Source organism: Dreissena polymorpha, chromosome 15 (assembly GCF_020536995.1).
Source record: "Dreissena polymorpha isolate Duluth1 chromosome 15, UMN_Dpol_1.0, whole genome shotgun sequence".
NCBI classification, from domain to species: Eukaryota; Metazoa; Mollusca; class Bivalvia; order Myida; family Dreissenidae; genus Dreissena; species Dreissena polymorpha.
In genome coordinates, this window is record NC_068369.1 from 32119701 (window position 1) to 32142826 (window position 23126).

Genomic DNA, 23126 nt, shown 5'->3' on the forward strand with positions numbered 1-23126 from the left:
CCAATTATTGTGTACGCAACGTTTCTTTTATTTAAATCGCTGAGTACGAAGCATCAAGCTATTTTTTAATTAATTGACAGTGATCTTTAATGTATGTCATAATATAAATTAAAATCAATCTTAATTAAAGCTTGAGCGGTTGGTTTGTAATAAGTTTTGTAAATGTTGCTGTAGGATATGTATGCACAATAAATACTAACGCTCTGGCATATTGTGATGGTGATATGATTATATATTGCACAATGAATATGTGATGATGTTCTTGTGATAATATTGAGGCTATAATTAGTTTTTGAATTAAGCTAGCTAATTTCAAATAAGATACAAACACATCCCAATCCTAAAATTATCAGTAAGTTATAGTATTGTTTGCCTCTAGGCGCATAATTAATTGAAGGCCTAGTTTATCTGTTAATCCTCGCCCATGTGGTGTCCCAGTGTGTACACTGATATTAATACACGATGTATTGGTCCACAATTAAATCTCTTATAAAAACATGTCTCTCAGGTGACTGAAAAATGGCTGTGTAGATACAACAAATACTACTACAACGGAGACTAAGATAACACATGTTACAATTAATTTGTCTTCCTTGCGTTCTTCTTATACGACAAACACTTCTAAAACAAAAAAGCAAAAAGCCGCTACTGCTACTGCTTCGGCTACTCTTACTGCTACTGCTACTGCTACTGCTGCCGCTGCCGCTGCCACTGCCAAGGCCGCTGCCACTGCCGCTGCCACTGCCGCTGCCACTGCCGCTGCCGCTGCCACTGCCACTGCCACTGCCGCTTCCACTGCCGCTGCCAGTGCTGCTGCTGCTGCTACTGATAGTGCTACTGCCACTGCTACTGCCACTGCTACTGCCACTGCTACTGCCACTGCCACTGCCGCTGCCACTGCCGCTGCTGCTGTTGCTTCTGATAGTGCTACTGCTACTGTTGCTGCTTCTGCTGCTGTTGCTGCTGCTACTGTTACTGCTACTGATACGGCTACTGCTAGTGCTACTTCTACTGCTACTGCTAGTGCTACTGCTGCTGCTGCTGCTACTGCTACTGCTACTGCTACTGATTCTGCTACTGCTACTGCTGCTACTGCTGCTGCTGCTGCTACTGCTACTATTGATAATAATTCTCCTTCTACTTCTCTTTCTAATATTGCTAGCGATGCTTCATAATTTATTTTTAAATGTATCATTTTGTTAAAACAGGAAAGAACTGTTTTATATATTTTCTTAAAGGGATCTTTTCACGCTTTGGTAAATTGACAAAATTGAAAAAAGTTGATTCAGATTCGTAAGTTTTCGTTTTAGTTATGATATTTGTGAGGAAACATTAATACTGAACATTAACCATGCTCTAATATAGCCATTATATGCATCTTTTGACGATTTTAAAACCTAAAAATTATACAGCGTTGCAACGCGAAACGATTGAATAATTTGGAGAGTTCTGTTTTTGTCGTTAAATTTTGTGAAACTACGAAGATTGCTTATATAAGGTATAAAATACGTCGAGAATGTGTACTCGGCGGAATAGCTCAGTAGGCATAAGCGTTTATACTACAGGACTCTGCCAGGACTCCAGGGGTCACTGGTTCGAACCCTGCTCCGGGCAATGTACATTTCCTTTTTTTTTTTTTTCTTGATTTTTTACTGGAGCTTTTATGATCCAATGTTTACATTTATCAATATAAAGCATTTAATGAATAAGTAAAAAAAAATGCCAAAATCTGTGAAAAGGCCCCTTTAAAGGTGTAAAGAATCTAAACTTGTCTGCGATTAAAGTTTTATTTAACTGGATTAGTATAGGCCACATAACAGACGCTATTGTACTGATTTGTACTAAACAACATTTTGTCATAATCAACAGTTTTAACATGCCGCAGTTTCCTTGGAAGTTGACCTTTGATTGGAGTTATGTATAAAACATTAACAAGGTATTTGTTGACAGTTTGTCCTGTCACGATTATATATTAGTTGAGCCAAACGTGTGATAAAGATCCCTTTTGGGGTGGCGATAAATACTATTTATATTGTTCAACAGTGGGAGACTGAGAAAACATATGTTACAATTAATTTGTCTACTTTGCCTGCTTCTTCTTTATATATTTTTCTTGCTAATCGTTTAAGTTTAGTTTTAGTTAAGTAGGTATATCAATTTACATTTTTTGATAGATATTTATTTGGATAGTAATGGTATGTTTTATTTGACTTGACATCATTGAACCGGTTTATTCATTGATAAGATCGGGATCTCCACAGGTGTTTAATCTCGATTGTTAGGTGGGGTTGAAGGGTCCGAATGATAATGTTGTCGTCGGCTTACGAATCACATTTCACAAGTTTTAGACAAATATGCATACGTTATAAACCTAATTTAAGTATTACATAGATAATAACTTATCTTTATTTTGATGAACTACGTTTAAGGTATAAAACTATAATTATCTATGTGTTGTGTGCCGCATACATACCATCTTTCTTTTTTAAATTTGATCACAACGGTCCGAAGTCATAAACATTCATTATGCATGGTTGCTAAAGCACAGTGTATACTAACTAACCTATGTTTATTGTTGTTTGCTAGGGTTATTATTATTATGTTTTATTTTTTTTTATTTTTTTTTTGGGGGTGGGGGGGGGTGGGAGGGCTTTTATAGAAGATTTCAACTAGTCCTTCAATTAACGAAAAAAAAATATTGGTATAGGAAATATAAAAGAGTAATAGACAGCTTCATTCATGCTGTTCTATTATGGTGTTTTAACGCATATAATTATGTATGGTTGATGAAGCACATTGTATGCTACCGATGTTTATTGTTGTTTGATGATGATGTTAAGTTGGTGTTGCTGTTGTTGTTAATGATGATGATGAGGAGGAGGAGGAGGAAGAAGAAGAAGAAGAAGAAGAAGAAGAAGAAGAAGAAGAAGAAGAAGAAGAAGAAGAAGAAGAAGAAGAAGAAGAAGAAGAAGATGATGATGATGATGGTGGTGGTGGTAGTAGTGACGACGACGACGAGGATGATGATTTTGATTATGATAATGAGATTTGAATTAAATTAATGCGCAAAGATTTTTCTTTTTAGCGGCCAAATGCAGATATCTGCGCTCGGCCGCTGTAAGGGTTATGTAATATTTGCAATCTACATAGGAGTCAATAGCAGATACCAAGCACCATATGCTTATGAGAAACAAAAGCAAAATATTGGCAATCGCTGAAATCTCGAATATGACTTACTCATTTTATTAAATGAAAACCGGTAACTATTTTAAACGGTTATTATATTGCAACAACTTAGCGGTGTTTATCCAAAAGACCATTGTTATAATTACAGGGACGTCAATAGGCCAAACTATTCAGGAAATATGATTTGAGTCGTCAAGGATAGATTTTGAGATCAATGTACGTCCGATGAGATTTAAAGGGAGTTTGAGGCGTAGGGACAGATTCGTTCGAGTACGCGATCATTTGAGAACAAATTATGTTGAAGCTTTATCGGAATTCCGGAAATTTGCGATCGGTACCGATTTTTTCTGGTTCTTTTTTATTGATTCTGATAAGTTAGCGGCCGGCACGGACATGAATATTAACTGACGAAAACCTCTTCGCTACTTTCCGAAAATCTTCGACATGTTGCAAATATCCGTAATATTCCGCATTGTACTCACCAGAAATTGCAACTAGAAAGACTACAATAAATCAGTTAGCTACGGCTCGGGCGGGGATTTACCTTTTATCCCTGTAAGGGACCTAATGCCCCAGACTACCGGCTATTTTTTCCGGAATTCGAACTTGATACACTTGATATCCCTGAATTAAATATTTATATCCGCACTTTTGATCTCTAGAGTACTGACTGTTAGTATTGTATTTGACTGGAATGACTGTCGATTATGTGTTTTTAAGATTAAAACAAGCTTACGAAGAACTTTGTGTTTGCTTTTTTGTACGCTTTCTTTTTAAAAATGTATTGTCCGCCACGGACGCAACAATTGACCAAATGTACCAGATTGTGGTCTCTTTAAAGTGCTATGTTTTTACTGCCGTGATATCTTTAACAAACTACACATTATTGATCGTGGACGTTTTGTACTCTTATTGAATTTGTTTCCCCAAAATATGCTCTTCTATTAGTAGATGTTTAGGTGACGATGTTCTAATTATAGATCTTACACGGCCAAGAAACACTAGATAGGTCTTTGCAAAGAGAGCTGTTGGATATCGTGAATGCGTTCAATGTGGCCTGTTTATTTCAGAAAGCTATGTGCAATGTTTTATGGGGATTTCTATCAAATTGCCAATTGCAAAATTTGATTTAATTCATTCGGACCTACAAGCGGGAAACTTCTTCATTAAAGTTCAATGGGCTTTTAAGAAGTTCGTTGAAAGGCCAAATTTGACGTTAAACAGCAACGCCGAAAAAATTGCTACTCAGTCTTATTTATCACTTTTTTTGTAAGATTTACCAGTACACGTTCTTCAGTGAAATTAAGCAAACACACAGTGCCGACAAATATGGAAGGGTATTTAGGTAAAAATTACATCCTTCTTTGTGACTGTGTCATGATTCTTGATGGTACTTTCAATTAATATGTAGACACCTTTTCATGCTTGATGACACTTACATCTTGCCTGATGTCCAATGTCTATTTACATTCTGCTTAATGGTATCATGCATGTGTACAGATGCAACATTCTTGTTCGTTAATTGCATGCTGCATATGTGTATGTTGGTTTGTGCAGAGAGACTTGTGCAATAGGCGCAGTGCATAATGAAATCAAATATTAATGCGTTTAATAAATTAACGCGATGGTAAGATGTGAGTTTCACCCAAGCACAAAGCAACATACTATCATGCATGATACAATGATGTCAATTGACAGTCATTCCGAAATGCTACGGAGGACTACGGAAATTTACGGCGTATTACGGAAATTTTATGTTATAGGAGAAGTTGCGCACCTTTGTAAGATATTTGCTACTGAACCGAAATTAACCGCGTGTTTGTAGACTTAACTTTTTTTTGGTTAATGACTAACCATATTTTTTGTACAGTAATTTACCTTCAATAACCAAAGAAAGTATATGGATATATTTCAATATATGCTACTAATGCATGTATGCAGAGCTCCAGATAAGACGCTTAAAGTCGTAAAAAATTGAATTAAATTTAGTAAAAAAGTAGACTTAAATTCTGTGCGTACGGTTACACATTGGAAAAATAAAATAAGAATTCAAAATGTGTGATCATGCGTAAAACTCAATATCAATGCATATAATGTAAACATTTTATCAATGAGTTCCCACTCGTCTAGGCCCTCATTACAATTATGAAATCAACAGCACTTTAACGTTATTATGAATAACAGACCATCTTTACAACAGTCGAAAAGCCGAACGTTTTCCATTATCTGGTCCTTTTATCGCAAAAAGTCTGCTGTAAACCGGCAATTGTCATTAGCTCTTCTTAGACTATAAACCTAAATGCGGATGTGCCAAAAATTATATTTACATGAAAAAACAGAATTAATAATAGACTTTAAGGCTGGATTATTATAGAGTGTAAACCAAGATTTTGCTGAAAAAGTTATCTGGAACTTTGCATGTATGTTGAGAGGAAATCGATTACATAATTTCAAATTTACTAGAGTACTTTTATATTGCACCACATAAAATGCTTTAAAACTATAATATTGAAGTGCACATATAAACTTTATTATAGATGGGTAGGTATTTCGTGTCAATCTCTTTCACATATGAAAGAGCTGTTGGTCATGCTGCTTTAAGTACATATAGATGCATGACACAATTTAGATTAAGCAAAATAAAACACTAGGTATTTGCCAAGAGTCAAATATATACGAGCAGTAAGAGCGTAATCGTGCACAGCGATACTTACTCTTGTAGAATTGAAACTCTTATTGCTTTCTTTCGAAATAATTTCATGTGTCCGATCTAATATGCAATATGCCCGGTGTTTTTTTTGCGGATTAATGTTCCGTTTTAGATCCATAATTAACGAATGCCTCAATATTTTCAAAAATTAACACCGGAATAATGTTCACCGACATTTTTTCATACAGATTGGATATAAATATTATAGAGCTTAACAAAAAATACATTAAGCCCTGTTCTCCCGGCACACGTGCTGGACACACAGGTGGTTAGCGTGTGGCTATGATAATAATTAGTGAAAACATCTTTTTGAATGATAAATAATCATATTAAAACGAAAAATCAAATTTTCTATAAAAAAAAAATCACTACCGTTTTATATATAACAAGGTATCCAACTCGAAATCATCCGAAAACGGGGTGCATCGTTTTGAGCAGCCATTACTAAATTAATTTTGCAGCGATTTTCATGACCCGGTCTTATTCAACGCAGAAATGAATTTCCTTTTAGGAAATGTATATATATTGTTATATTTCTACACATGCTGGGTCAAATTTTAAGAAATAAAGCTATACATAATTCGCTTGACCCAGTTGTTATCGATCAGACCGTATTTATGAATGAAATCTCCAGTTGTAAGGACACAACTCCGCATTGGAGCAATGAAATCACCCTTGTGTTTAAAATGTCAGTTGGTTGAAATGTATGTAAACAAAGGTTTGAAAATGCGCTGGACAGTTAGTTTTGATGCATAATTCTACGGCAAGCACGGTAAGAATGTTTTTTTTCATACGTTTTATTGAATTATGGTATCGAGGTTCGTGAACTTTGCAGGGAAAATGCCCATTTCCCCGTGAAGATTTCAGTCATGAATACTGTCTGATCGATCACAGCTGGGTCACGCGAGTTGTGTATCGTGTTATTTTTTAAAAGTTGACCCAGTATTTGTAAAAATATTGCAAGACATATACATTTCCAGAAAGGAAATTTATTTCTGCGTTGAATAAGACCAAGATCGTGAAAATCGCTGCAAAATTGATGAAGTAATGGCTGTTTAAAACGATGCAGCCCGTTTTCGGATGATTTCGAGTTGGATACCTTGTTGAATATATATTTAACTTATTTTTTTTAAGAAAAGTTGATTTTTCGTTATAATATGATTACTTATCATTCCAAAATATGTTTTCACTAACTAGTATTATAGCCACACGCTAACCACCTGTAGCTGGACACTTTTAAAAAACACTATACAAATTCAAGTACTTATGCATTTAATTGATTGTAAACAATGACGGTTGAAATCCGTGCGTGGGAATTTTTCTGGTAACCAAGAGCGACGTCAACGTTCATGACAAACCTGTTTATATGACATTTATTTATTGATTTTTTCCAACTTGATTGAAAATTATGTTTTATGATATTTTAATACATGTAGATGAAGTAGTTGTTTTCTCAACGAGGAGTACAATAGTTGTACAGTACTAGACACGAGTACTTGTAACTTTCAGGTTTCTCTGTATACCACAGACATTATATAGTCATAAAATGATAAATATGTGTTTATAGAAATTGTAATTATAGCATGGTAAACAGACTAGAGAAATCTGAAAGTTTCACGCACAGGTCTGTGGCAATGGGGGTTTGGGCTACTTTATAAATATGAGGTCGATATGCAATGCACATCGGTAGATTACGTCTACTGTAATTATTTGGACTAGGGAAGGGCCACAAATCCAACACATCAGCCCCGTTATGTTCTGAATAAAATGCATCTATAATTTCTTGAGTGCCAATTGCATCTTACAAATATCAAAAACATTCACGGCAGTCAATTCATTGTGTAAACTTACTGGTCTTCATGGCAATAATGAACGTATTTAGTTTAATGGAGATTATATAACGAAGGGAACTAATTCAGCTTATTCAGTTTACTAGTCAAAATGATTCGGATGTTTTCGCTTTTTTTTCCGAAAAGTAATTTATTCAACATACGGAAAATAAACGCGCGCCACCTGATGTCATAATTTAGTAACTTGCATTCTGCTTACTGCCTGTTGCTAACTGCCGTTGTTAATGACGCTTAGTGGCAAAACCGATTATGACTGGTTTCAGGAATAATGAACACACAAACATTGGATAGTCACCAAGCATGTTGAAACAATCATCAAGTATAACCGATAGAGAACAAGCATGTTGGAACTGTCATGAAGCATGTTAGAATAAACATCACGCACAATGTAAATATTATTCATGAATGATGTAATGTTGCAGCAATCATCAAGTATAAACGAATAGACAACAAGCATGTTGGAATTGTCATAAAGCAAATTAGAATAAGCATCGGTCATAATGTAAATATTCACCACGAATGATGTAACTTTTACCTAAATATCCTTCCATAGACATGTGTTGTTACTAAAATAGACATAGAGATTTGAGCATTGGGAGTGACCTAATCATACTGTGCTTTAGCAGTATTACGGAATACCGTTAGTGCCATCGTGGTTACACATTACAATCCAGAGGGCGAGAACGCGAGAACGCGATAGTACGATGGCAACAATGTGACAATACGATGATGACAGGGTGACAATACGATGGCGACAATGCGATAGTACGATGGCGACAATGCGAGAACGCGATAATACGATGACGACAATCAGACAGTGCGATGACGACAGTGCGACAATACGATGGCGACAGTGAGATAGTACGATGGCGACAAAACTACAGTTCTATAGTGCGATAATACGATGACGACAGTGCGAAAATACGATGACGACAGTGCGACAATACGATGGCGATAGCCGACAGTGCGATAGTACGATGGTGCCAATGCGATAACGCGATAGTATGATGGCGGCAATTCGAAAATGAGATGGCGACAGTGCGACAATACGATGGCGACAATGCGATAGAACGATGGCGACATTGCGATGATACCACGGCGACAGTACGATATGACTATCGCATTGTCGCCCCCGTACTATCGCACTGCCGCCATTGTATTGTCGCACTGTCGCATTGTCGTCATCGTACTAGCGCGTTTTCGCAATCGTACGAACGCATTGTCGCCATCGTATTGTCGCACTGTCGTCATCGTACTTTCGCGTTCTCGCATTCTCGCCCTCTGGATTTTAATGAGTAACCACGGTGGCCCTAACGGTATTTTGTACAGTAAAGTGCGTAAAATCTGGTTTGGAATAACAATTTTTATGCCGAAAACCCGACTTTGTTTTATAAGTAGTAGTCTAAATATACAATGAGTTTTCCGAGCATTAAATAAACATATTAAAATAAAATTCATGTTCGTATCAGTTGAAGTTCTTGTTAATAGTAGAAGCAAAAAACACAATAAAACGCTGATTGGGCTTACTAATTTGAGGCAAGAAAAAACACATCGCGCTATTATATATAACATATAACGCGCATCCGCAAAGTTCGAGCGCCCGTCTCGGTGCCGTCGTTTCCGGTGAAAGTTTCGCACAGGAGCTACCGAGTTAGGATATGAGACCACGAATCATGGCTTGACTTTATATATCAGTCAGCGTAGTACCTGACCAGACTGCGCGGTTGGACAAGCTAGGATGGACCAACTTCGGCCGCATATGACATAAGACCCATTTTCGCATGACGCGGGTCATCTGACCTTTATAATGTGTATATAGCTTTGAATGGAATTTGCACATAGTTTTTGGCATGGACTTATTGTTATGTTAATGTGTTGCACGCTTTCAAAAGCAGAGGGCATATATAAGATCAATTATACTACGGAGTTCATTTTCTGTTGCAAAATGAAATGCAATAAAGATTGTTACTCAGCGGTGTGTACAGTATGACAGCGTTGTCTGTCTGCGATGCATTTATACTGGTTCTAAGCTGGCATACTCACCAATTGGACTCAACCATCTGCTCGAACAAGAAATGATAAGTTCTACTAGCATAAACCTTTAATTGTAACTCATTTTAAAAATATTCATGTTATTTATATCATTCAATTTATTATTCAAAATTATAATTATTATTTCCTTTATTGTTGTTTTTCGCATTAAGAAACTTATTCGGCTTACGAAACTGAAAAATCCCATTGGAAAAAAATCCCATGGGAGAAAAAATCCCATGGGATTTAAAAATCCCATGGGATTTAAAAATCCCATGGGATTTTTTGTTTTTTTTTAAACACGACTAAACGCATTAAAATATCGTAGTTGTTCATCATTTCATAAAATATGATGTTTCTGAAAGTTTCATGAATAAATCTCTCAAAATAAGAAAAAAATCCCATGGGATTTTTTTCTCCCATTTTAAAATGGGATTTTTTTATTACTAAATATTTTTATATATAATTGGCATAAAACCAATATACAGTCCTTAAATAACGTTAAAATACTTGCAAACGCAAATAAAACAGGTTTTTTAAAATGTTCAAAATCCCATGGGATTTTTCTCCCATTTGCAAATTATGGGAGAAAAAAAATCCCATGGGAGAAAAAATCCCATGGGATAATCGAAAATCCCATGGGAAAATGCAAAAATCCCATGGGAACCCCAACTTTGCTTATAAATTTCATAGTGAAGAAAACGCGTTTTTTGAGTGAAAATAACCAATTATTAATCAACGATAAGACTTTAATCGCATACTATGTCTCAAAGTAGCAAATCTTTAAGAAAAAGGGTACTTAAGTTTGCGAAATTTCGGTTTCGCAAAGTTTTTCCGGTGGCCGTTATAATGAGATTATAGCAAAAGGCTGAAATTTTACTGACCTGGGTTGATTCACTTATAATAGTTGAAAAACCCAAGACTGATCAACTGCTGATTTATCTACACCCCAACAAATTAGTAGATGTCATAAGATGAACGCACTAACGTATGCCTACATTTGATGTCGTGAAGGCCCGACTGTCGTATCCTACGCTTTTGTCGGTAATTCACATTACGTATTTATATTGAAGTGCCAAGGTAGACAAAAAGTCATTTTTTTCACGTCATTTACCATATATTTTGGACGATATCGGTGACTAAACCTGCCATTTGACATACCAGGCTCATCTAACATATTTCAAAAGAAGATCAATACAAATTTTGAGAGACTGATTGGCGTGACTTAAGTTGTTGATGACATATTAATACATTGACGACGAGACAGGGTAACCATTCTCCTCCGGGCCGTGTTGGAAAGGGCAGAGAGTAATGAGATAAAGTATTGCGCTTGGAAATGTGTAATTGGAGTAAACGTGTTACCATTTATCGGGCGTTGATTACCTCCACTGAAATGAAACCTGCTCCGACAAAAATCACGGTCATATTAAGTGTTCATGTTCCGCAAACACGACAGGAACTGGAAATCATTCAAGTCATGGTTTACTACCTGCATAAGTTTTCTCCTAATTTAGCGGAAAACACGGCTCCGATTCGTGCATTGCCTACAAACGACATCGCATTCGTATGTGACAATTCGAAAACGTTGTATTTAAATAAAAGTAAACGAAAATACTGCAGAGTAATATTTCATCGTATATTGATGACAAACAGCCCGTTAATCTAGATTGCGACGCTTCTTAACATGGCGTTGGCACGTTAATTATACAAGACGGACTACCAGTGGCATATCCCTCAAAGAAATTTACGCCGTCAGGATCTGGTTAGGCAAACATAGTGCGTGGACTGTTAGCAATACTGTTTAGTTACAATCGTTGCCACCAGTATCTTTATGGTCGACACGGGACCATAACCAGTGACCACAAGCCTCTATCGGTGATAATACAAAAGCAAATCTCAGCCGATCAACCACGCCAGCAGAAAATTATGCTATAGCTTCAAATCTATGACCTTGATCAATGTAAGATTAGCGTTCCGACATCTGGCTTACTGTCAAGAAACCCTATGCATGACAACGACTTTATCTTTGAAGGTATTGACGTGAAAGTACATAGAGTTCTAACATCTAACGTGAGAGACCGTCGTCTAGGAATAAGAAGACACTCTTATAAGGATGACATAATATGCAAACTTTGATACAGACCATACAACTCATAGACTATTTATCGGATATACTGTCCGAAACAGATACTTGAGCATTGGACTCATAAATATGATCTCTCTTACTCAGATGGCTTAGTCTTCAGTAAGGGTGTCACGTTTACAATTTGTTTCTAAACGTTTAAACGAAATGAAATAAACGAAACGTTACCGTTACCTATGTCCGTTTAAAAAGCATCAGTACAATCGCATTTCAAAACTGAAAATAGTTATTATTTCCGGTAGTTATATTCGGTGCATATCCCTTTCGCGCAATGACGTCATATAAAAACCATAACATATTATAAAACAGAGCATCAGTATCACCCCATGTGTATTCGGCATTCTATAAAAATATTTAAAAGAACGTCGAAAATAATGTAAAATCGATGAAAAATAATGTTTCAAAAAATGATATGTATTTTGCACATAAAATACAATGTGCATATCGTTTGACCGCAGAAAATGAAAAACCAGTTAAGTAGCAATAACGTTATCATTATATAATTTTGTTAAAATATTGCTTTTCAATATGCTACCGCAGTGTTTTACTTTGCTAATTAATCAATTACAATATTTTAAGAAGGCGGCATATGCACTGATTCGTTGCCAAATTGTAAGATTTTTGGAAAGAAGCGAAGATTCTCCGTAAGTTTCCGTTCATGTCTGTGTCATCCGCTAACCAATCAGAAATAAATGACTGCCGAATTCGGTAGCCCGGATTTACCGCGAGTACCCATATTTCGCAGTTCTTCATCTATATACTTAGTACGGCTAGTCAGCTACGTGATTTGCATCCAAATATTTATTATATTGATATTGACTGTTGTGTAAACGTTTGCTGTTTTGGTAAACGTTTTTCAGCAAAACGCGAAACGCGACCGTTTTAACGTTCAAACGTGACACCCTTAGTCTTCAGAGGTCAGACTATCTAATTTCTAAGGGCACGACGACCTGAAATGATACCATCAGTACACACACGGGTGTATATGATACAGTTTAAAGAGCCAAGGACGCGCTGTTGGCCTGGTATGACGAAAAAGATCACTAAACAGGTGATACAGTTGAGCCCTTGTAAGAAATATACATACAGTCTAATGCAAATAAGCAATTATTTCAATATGACATACATGAGAGACGTGGCAACATATTCCGACCGATATGTTAACGTTACACAGCAATCACTACTTGGTTACTGTAGACGCATGCAGTAATTACTTTGAAATTGATAACTTGCCTGATTTAAAAAGTGGCATTGTAATCAGACAATTGAATGTGCACTGTGCAACTATCGGAAATACCAAAACATTGACAAACGACAATAATGGTAAATTTGTTTATGATTGTATGACCCTATTTGCAAAAGAACATACTTTCAACAGGATTTGTTAAGCCGATTGCATCCACAGTCAAATGTATTAGCCGAAAATGCATCTAGACAACACAAAAACTGCTCATAAAGGTGAAGGAAAGATAACAAGATTCATACATTTCACTTTCATAGTGTAGAAACACCTCTTAAAGTTGTGTTTACTCATCATCTCAGTTATTGATAGGAAGAACACAATCACTATTGTCTGTTGGTGACACTCCGTTCACCTCAAATCGTTGTCCAAAATATCAAAATATGTTTGCAATTCAGTTCATAATAAACATTTAACAAAAATTCAGATTTCTTTTTTCAAACTATATTTTTCATTAAGAGTGTACGTAAGTGAAGGTTAACCACGTCTTTTTCGATTGATCTTCACTTTTCCAAATGTACAAATGTCTGCATAGAAAATTCTAGATCAACAATTATGTTCATTGTCAGCAAATGGAACACCAATATTGGCGTAAGAATTAACAGCCGTGCTTGTTTTATGCAAAACGTGGTGATCATGTGTACAAATCCGAAAATACATATGACAGTAAAAGCAGAGGTTTACTATTATATGGCGGAAATGAGAAATGCATTATAATATTTACATTAAAAGAAAAAGCACTTGACACTTCACCTAGTTATAAAGAACTGAAATATACTTAATCCTCGTTTTTTTAAACGTATTTAGTTAATATGGATCTGATATGTTAAACAATATGTCGTTACTTACCTATCGGAAACACCGTAACCGATATGTCACTGTACAGGAAGTCTTTACCGTCCACTCTGATCAACAGTTTTTTACTGTTGAATACTTGCACTATGAGACCAATTCGACCGAGGGTCTGAAATAATAATGTCCATACCCTATGTTACGTTTATTTTGCGTTTACTTCAATAAGTTACACAGGTTAAAATAAAGCCATGTAAGGCAACCCGCCCCACCCCTGTAGGTGGCCATGCATTTCATAAGACTGAGGCCTATTTTGTTTTTAAATCGCGCCCCGGTTTTCATTATTACAAATGTTTAGCAATTGACTAAAACCGTGTTCAAACTCTACCAATATGTCATTATACCAAACGTACTCACCAAGATTCATGAAGATTTGACGTTATATGCAATGTATAGAGTTTTGAAACGCTCATTATTGAATAAGACCTTATAAAAAGGATATTTTAATTACACATTACATGTGTACTCAATTTCAATATCGGGGGAACAATACTCTTCTGACAAATGAAGATTTTACTACAAATGTTAATTCCAGACTATAAACAAAAGTTCGCTCTCGCAATATAAAGAAAAATGCAACTCGCCTTGGCGGCCATGTGTTTCAACACAAAAGGAACCGGATTCATTTTAAAACTCTGCCTAGATAATAAAAGAACACAATACCTTGTCAAGCTGCAATCAAGATTTAAATAAAAATGTGACTTCTAAAGTTTTTACATAGTTTTACTCCAGTAAAACAGTGAGTGTTAAACCACTGATATTTTATTAGTCTTGTTGAAGGAATGTGCAATGATCGAAACCCATTATTAATATCGATATGAACAAACGTCATGCGCGAAAATATTACAAACAATCCGATAGCGCAGTTAGCTAAATCCTACTAATAAGCATCGATTCCACACATACATTTATATTATTAATCTTACAATTCGTTATCCACATAAACGCAATTACCTCAATATAAGTTAAAGTAATACCCACGCTAATACAAAGTATGTACACATGAATAATGATGTTCGGTTTACTTTACTTATTAATAAAATAAATAATGTATAGAAGTTTCACCATTTACTTAAACCAAAACATCATTGTTGACGTTTTATATTTAAGTATTGGATAACATTGACACAGAGCCATTACTCTGATTTATTCGGTAGCACCAAAACATGCATGTACTTACACTCTCCGTATAGTCTTCAGATACGTACGATTGTTCTTGTATTATAATTGTATAATTATTATACTAGGGTAAAAGCCCTGAATACCCTGACCTGACACCCAGAACAAACTTAATTTGTCTGAGCAGGTTTCACTATAGATACACATGCCGTAGAAAATATCCCTCACCATATAACAGCAAAGTTTTATCTGGAATTATATTTAAACTCAGCCGAAACCATTGTAAAACACTGTGTTACGATGCGATGAGGAAATTAAGTGGTACTTTGAACAAGAATCATTTAAACAAAGGTTCGACCTGTACCTTAATATTTAAAATAGAGGTGGTAAAATAACATTTCTAAATGACAATATGAAATCCGAACAACACGAAACTGTTGTTGTTTCTGCAGTTATTCCATTATCAACGGTATGAAATATGTATCATGTAATGAGATAAACATCGTGTCTTTAGATTGCTCACAAGAGTTCACTAAAGCAATATAAGGGAATCTACCATACCTACCTCTGGGCGGCCGATTGTTAAACGGACCTAACATACTAAGAAAACATGTTCTGATCAAGTGGATAGAGGCTTTAAAAACGATGTAACTTAAAGAGTGTCACAGGTTCTAAATTTTGAAAAATATGCTCATCTGTGCGGTCTTCTGATGGGGTGATTTCTAACGGACCTGACGCATTTTCGAACTTATCTGAGATATCATTAGCATACATTGTGTGAAAAACTCATAACGCTGGCTCAAACATAAAGTGGTAAAATCGATATTTTTTACGGAAGTTTGCTTGTTATTTGGTAATAACGAACGATTAGTTTAAAAATATTTATTCAAACGAGAATGCATATTCATTTATACGAAACATACAACATTTGTATAGAAACAAGTTTGATTTGGATAAGAACGGAAAACAACGTTTTATAGAATTCAATTCCATAAAGGTTATTTAAGTAGCATGTTTTAAGCGAACATAATTGATTAAATAATGAATCAAATATAAATGGGATAATGCAATAAGAGGAAACAAAATAGTAGAGTAGATAAAGAGAACTAAGAGATAGTTAGAGAAAGGGAGTAATAGTGACGTTCTGAGGAAACCTATGTGTCAAATCGTTTGCTATTGATACTATATTTGTGTACTGCATCAGCAATATTGGGATTAGTTTGATAGTCCAGAATGCTATCTCCATATTCGATCGTTTGGACAGAGAGTCTGAATAAATTGATATAGTGTTCAGGAGTTCTGCCCGAATATTGATATAGAGCTGACATTCAAGGAAATAATGAAAAGGTGACTCCTTATGTCCGCATCGGCAAAGAGTCGATGCGACTACATTACGCACGAAGAGATGTTCATTTAGAGCACTACAATTGGTTCTTATGAGTGTGCAAAATTTGAGGGAGCCTCTCCCCATCAGAAAACAATCGGTTTTGAATTTGTCGATCACTATTGATTTGTATTTAAATGAATGAATCGAGTCAGCATTTCTTAACTCTTCTGAAAGACGATTCCAATCGATTAATGTAGATGGTAGAAATGAATTTGAGTAAGATGCCATTCGGGAATAAATGGATTGTAAATGTGATGCATTTCTAAGTGAGTATTGGCTAGATGCTCCGACTGTGTTAGGTAGGAGTGACTGTAAGTAGTGAGGTGCTTCTCTAAAATTCATTTTGAACATTTATGTTAACTTGTGTTTGCGTCGCCTTTGACTTAGACTTTCCCAACATTTCTCATTGTAAAGATCTTTTAGAGAGACTAATCGAGTACAACGTGATGTAGCTCTAATACGATCTGCCTCTGTTTGAATTTTCTCTAATTCATCGTTTTCATATTGGGAACAATTGTCAAAAATAACATTTAAATACACAATTGGTCGTATGAATGCAAACATAGATAGTTTCGAGGGATTTTCTATTCAGCATTAATTTTTACGGCGCATAATATTAATCCGCTTCCATGATTTTAACTTTAATAAAATGTATGTGTTCATACGAATGCAAAATAGATAGTGTCGAGAGATTTTCTATCAAGCATTGATTTTATACGGCGCATAATATTAATCCGCTTCCATGCTTTTTGTTCAATAAAATGTATGTGTTCATGCCAAGTACAGTCATTTGCCAAATATACTCCTAAGTATGTGTGGATATTTACCAGAGGTATATCGACGCCACCCATTGAGAGTGGGGGTGGTGCGGTTTATTTGTTTTACGAGATATAAGCATTGATTCTGATTTGGAGGGATTGAAGTGTACGAGTCATTAATCAGCCCATCGTGCGATTGTATCTATTTCTGACTGCATAACATGTTCAGTTCTATGGGGTGTGTTCACAAGCATAAATAGGATTGTATCATCGGCAAAAAAAGTTTATGTGGGCTTCTACATCAGCTACTATTTCATTTATGTAAACAAGAAAGAGAAGAAGGCTTAATATAGAACCCTCGGGAACACCATCAATGATTTCTATAAGAGACGATTCTGCGCAAAGTAGAATTATTTTTTGTTTACGGTTTGCAAGATAATTTGATAGAAATGCTAAGAAATCTTCCCGAATACCTGCTGCTTTCAGTTTGAACAAAAGACCATCATGCTATACTTTGTCAAATGCTTTACTAATCTCAAAGAAAAATTCTGACTTCTAGACCATTATCAAGAGCTTTACAAAATATATCATACATATAGGTTAACTGATTAACCGTCGAGTCACCAGGCATGAAGCCAGATTGGTCTGTGTGAAGAATGAATTAAGACGGAGGAAATTAAAAATATGTTTGTGAATTATTCGTTCAAAAACCTTTTCGAAAGAATTGAGCAAAGATATAGAACGATAATTAGAAACAAGAGCTGGATCACCCTTTTTAATTAAGGATTGATTTGCAAAATATTTTTTAATAATTTCAGCTTTGCATGTGTCATTTGTCTCAAAAGTGTCTGAGTGTTCATCCTATAGGGGTGGAATCGATTTATTTGTGTTTGCAGAAATAAAGTGCGCATTGTTTTCCACCAGTCCTTAGCACAGAGCTCAGACGACTTAAGTTTATGCGCCATGTTCCTAAAGTATTCACATTTAGAATTTCGTAAGAGTAAAATAACTTCATTTCTAGCACGACGAAAATTTGACCAGTGCAGTTCGGTGTTAACTTTTTGAGCTTTACGATATCATCTTTTTCGATGTCGATTTTTTCTCTTAATTTGATTATTAATCCATGGTAAATCACGTGGACATACGCATATTGTTTTGTTTGGGATGCACAACTCTGCTGGTTGTAAGATAGCATTAGTTATATTTTCCGCATATTTATAAATATCATCACATTTCAAAAGATACCATTGTGTTTCAGTTAAAAGGAGTCGTAACTTGTCGTTATCACCAATGTCATCACGACTAATATGCCGGTGGTAACCAACGATTAGTCGCTCGATGCTATCGCCCTCAACATAAGAACATTACAATTATAAATCAATGTATTTATTTTTTAAATCGTTACCGTTGTGCATATGACTTAAATATGTTATATATTTAACAAATGTGGTTTATATGTGTTCTTTATTTTTATGTCTGATGAAAAAAGTAAATTCACCTGCTCTAAATATCCTTTCCAACAAACATCATTTGCGAACGAGACGGTCTTTCGATCACTGCCGATCTGCACCAAGTCGCCGACAGCAAAGCGATTAAAACGACGACGGCCATACAAATGAGTAAATGCGCCAGTTGTGGTGGTACCGTCACTCTGACCATCAACGTTCTTCAATGAAGCTTGGTTGAGCGTCCACCTCAATACGAACGTTTATAAAACTTTTGAAATTATTTATGACAATATAGCAATTGTGACGACCTAAAATGACATTGACACATCATTACCACAATAGCAGAGGAAATAACTATTAAATTATAACAACGCTATATCCATCAAAACCAAAAGCAACTAAAAAAAATAAAACTACAATCGATTTTACGACAAACCAAGAAAACTAAAGCAGCCTAGACTACAACGTCTACGTAACTATGTTCATCATGAAACAAAACCTGCTTCGGAAGAACGGCTATAATGTGAGTTGCATTGATCGCAGATTCGGCGCTTCGGACTCAACTTACAGGATCGCCTGGTATTAAGTGAATCCGTCGTCCGTGCATCAGAAACCCGTCTCACGGGAACCGTGCGTAGATTGCACGTCTTAAACATACACCTTAAAGTCAACACATTGATAATGCAGACACACGTTCACAATATGTCGAAGCGTTTTCTGTCGAATTAAAGTTAATAGGTATTCAAGTGAAACAATGTAAGTATTAATTTAGTATTGCCAAAATAATGCCGCCGATACTCACGCACGCGCGAAGATTTTTATATAGAAGCTGTGACTTGGCAGCACAGACTATCAGAAAGACATACACACGAACGTAACGTTTATTTATTGCAAAATCAACCAAAGCATCTTAAATAGCAGTTTCGATTCCCTGCAGTGTAATGCCAGTAATTGGTAATACTTTGTTATGCTATGCAAAAAAATATGATTTCACTATTATTTAGAACATGTATTTCAACGATTTCAAAATCACATTTGATTAAAATAATAGTATACATTTTAAGGAGGGAACATGGTATATCATAAGGTAGATTATTATGCATTCAGATTAAAAGTGCGCTAGTTGATAATACATGCTAAGAAAATAGGCTTGTTCAACCTAGCAGGCAGTAATTCAAATCTAGTATATGTACATTGGTATGTTAAATCGGTGGTTGTCACTATAAATACACTGCGTACTATACAATGAACATCGAGGCCGAATTAAAAACATTAAAATTGTTCAAGCATCAATAATTCAAATGCTCAATATGTCTAATAACATATGTTTTTGCTCATTTCATGCTTTCATAGCGAAGGTCTATTTAAATGCAGAAAAATACTGAACGCGTCTGTGTGACTATGTTTAGCTTTTTATTTACATCCTCTTAAAAGTCACGTACTTTTCGATTTATAGACGACGACGGTTCGAAATAAAGGTCAAAATGATTTCAAATACACTGCCTTTAGTAGATGTTTGTGGACCAGATTGGGCCATTTCATTGCAAACATAGGCTGTTTTCCCAGACTAGAAATAATATTTAAATAGGATACCGTATATGATGTTTTACTTCTCAGCCTACTAAACATTCCTACTAAACAAGAACCTTATCGTATAACATGAATCGCTATTTGGGATTGGACACAACAAATGTATCAGTAGAACCAGTCGATTGTCCTAGCAACTCATACATACTGTCATGAGTAGGTGTTGCTGTAAAAACCTTCAGATATGTATAACTCGTATGTCTTATTCATAGCGTGAACTAGTATTTATAAAATATAAGTATGTGTAAATTATATCCCTAGGGGAGCAACTCTTGAATCCATTCTGAGGCGTATTGGGTTTATCGTAAGCCTGAATCCGTTTAAACATTACCGCTATTGCCATATTTTTTCAAGCTACAGCTTTTTTACTGTTTTTGTTATAGTAAGGGCATTGTGGTTACTAGACCAAACTAATTGTAGGTCCAAGCAAAGTGCGGATCCTTGGTTCATCCATAGTCAAGCAAATTTTTGTAGCGGCGAGACAGAGGTCAGAAGTGTAAATCTGGGTTTAACAGACGCAGACATAATGTGGCAGGGATATGGTTGTTTGTCACGGTTGGATGCTGCCGGCAAATTCAAGACATTGAAGGAGGTAGCCAAGACACCAGACTTGATCATATTACACCGCTGTGGTATTGACTCGGGTTGTCTGGATTTAAAAAGTATTGGTTCTCTTATAGATGTCATTATTAACATCACGCATGATGATTTCAGTTTCAAGTGTAAAATTGCGCGGTCCCAAATTTTGACAAGTAGTGCGTGGCGTTATTCAGATGATCTTGTCGCTATGAACTATTGTAGGATACGCATAATCAGTTACGCAGCATTCACAAGTATGCACATTAATGAGGGTTTCTATACAAAGTATGATAAATAATGCAAGTAACTCTATCAGTATTCGCTGCAGACGGATAACACCTGTCCTTTCTTGGAATTTCTTTATTGAACAGATAGCGGGTGCAATGCATGCGTTCAAACGAGGGGACCTCAAATATTTTGACTAAATATCTGGACAGTTAAATGATTCTCGTACTCAACCGGCAAACAGTATAAGTTTAGTTAAGATTCGCTGTCATCAAAAGATCATCAGCATTTCTAGTTTTTTGACGGTGACCGCACCGCTCTATGGCGGACAGCGACGTCACAACATAACTGTTTCATATTTAAGTTGGTATTGTAATAGTTTAAATTTACATTGATGCCTGCTACCCAGAAACAGCCATGGATCATTATGCAATCTAGCTAATTGTGGTCTAAATTAAACAATTAAAATTCAGTTGCCGTTATTTTGAAGTTAGCCGTGTGTGACAATTTGAAATTTGAAGTACGCCTCAGTTATAATATAATATAATTATATTTTATTTAAATTTAACTGTTAGCCTTTGTGGCATTCACTGGTTGCTGGTAGGTTGTCCTAATAGGCTTAATTTGCTCGATGGCCTGTTGAATCGAAGCTGTGATCAATACGTTCGGGAACCATGTCCACAAGTCCAAACAGGGGAATTAGACAGTCTAGTCGAAAATAAATTTAAAATATTCAGTTAAAAAATGTGTTGTTAAGAGTATAATGTTTTTTGTGCTTTTAAGGTCGATGGAATGTCGAACAACGAGCCTGCTTTGTGAAATCCGGATATACAAAATAGTAAAATTTAGCTTAGAAAAAGGATGCAATATGTCTTGTTTGTTCTTACAGAAATTAACCCGGGTATTCGTTGTCCGGCAATCGGTTGTTCTCCAATCTCCCAATAATTATTCGGTTTGAATATGGAAGACGAAAGTGAATCTGCATCGATTATGCAGGCACGTTATCACCGAAAAAATAATAAGTAAGACTTATTAGTAGTAAAAGTTCCGATATACATGACTAAATGTAAACTTTTTTCAATAAGACATTTTTATATAAGATGAATACAGTAATTGAAAAATAAGTAAAAAGAAATTACCTGACTTGACACTTCCTTCGTGTCCGACCAAAGAGGAAAGTGAATATTCTTTTTTTATTAATTGTATTACTATTAACTAAGATCTTGTGCGGAAGCGATAAATATATAGCAAAAAATCAAAATGGAAATAACGTAATAAACAATTTTGGAACAACCTTTCAACGATGTTCTTATCCATTATAAAGGGATTCTACGTTTTAAATCCCGTCATATTCGTAGTATGGGTGTAAAAGCTTTCGCGCAAACGATTAGTGGCAAATGAGCAAAGAATTTGGGCCGAAACGACCTATAAAAGATGTGTATTTCCACCCTGTGTGGTGTGGTTGCTGCATATACATTTTGATCATTTTCGGATCATTCGTGTCTGAGATCTCGAGCGATAACGAAACAAACATGACGGGCGAAAGATCAAGGGAAGAACAGAAGGACATATTTTGAATAGGGCAGAACAGATTATCAGTGGAATTTGTTTCAGAACAACGTTCAATCAATGCAAATAGAAGGCGGACAAAAATTTTAAAGTAGAAAAAATTATATCAAGGAAACTGGTTGCAACCCAAAACCCTTATTAGTTAACTGAGCGCATCTTACACAGCCATTTAAATATCATAAAACACTTTCAATAAAACTATGTTAAACACCTGCTCTTGTAAATCACATATACAGTTTGGTAATTATTTCCTGAGATTACGAGCATAAACGCATTTGCCCAAATCTGGCATACACTTTATACAAACTTGTGTAATGCACGAATGTTAAGTCTATCAGGGTATTTCATTAACCAGGTCGTCAACATCGGAATAATGTAATGAAATATTGAGCCAAAACAAAAAAAATGAATCGCATGCACAATAATAAATAAATGAAGTAGT

The 23126-nt window shown here is 35.6% G+C and overlaps 2 long non-coding RNA genes across 2 annotated transcripts in view; both read right to left on the bottom strand.

The window, feature by feature from the left end:
• LOC127861306 (uncharacterized) overlaps positions 1–14076 on the bottom strand; it is a 31069-nt gene extending 16993 nt beyond the window's left edge. The window contains exon 1 of the long non-coding RNA XR_008040162.1: positions 14010–14076. This is a non-coding gene — a long non-coding RNA (uncharacterized LOC127861306). The remainder of the gene's footprint in view (positions 1–14009) is intronic.
• A 16-nt stretch (positions 14077–14092) lies between these two features.
• Positions 14093–23126, bottom strand: part of LOC127861307 (uncharacterized) — a 46173-nt gene continuing 37139 nt past the window's right edge. The window contains exons 2-3 of the long non-coding RNA XR_008040163.1: positions 18775–18970; positions 14093–14124 (exon numbers count right to left, since the gene is read on the bottom strand). This is a non-coding gene — a long non-coding RNA (uncharacterized LOC127861307). The remainder of the gene's footprint in view (positions 14125–18774; positions 18971–23126) is intronic.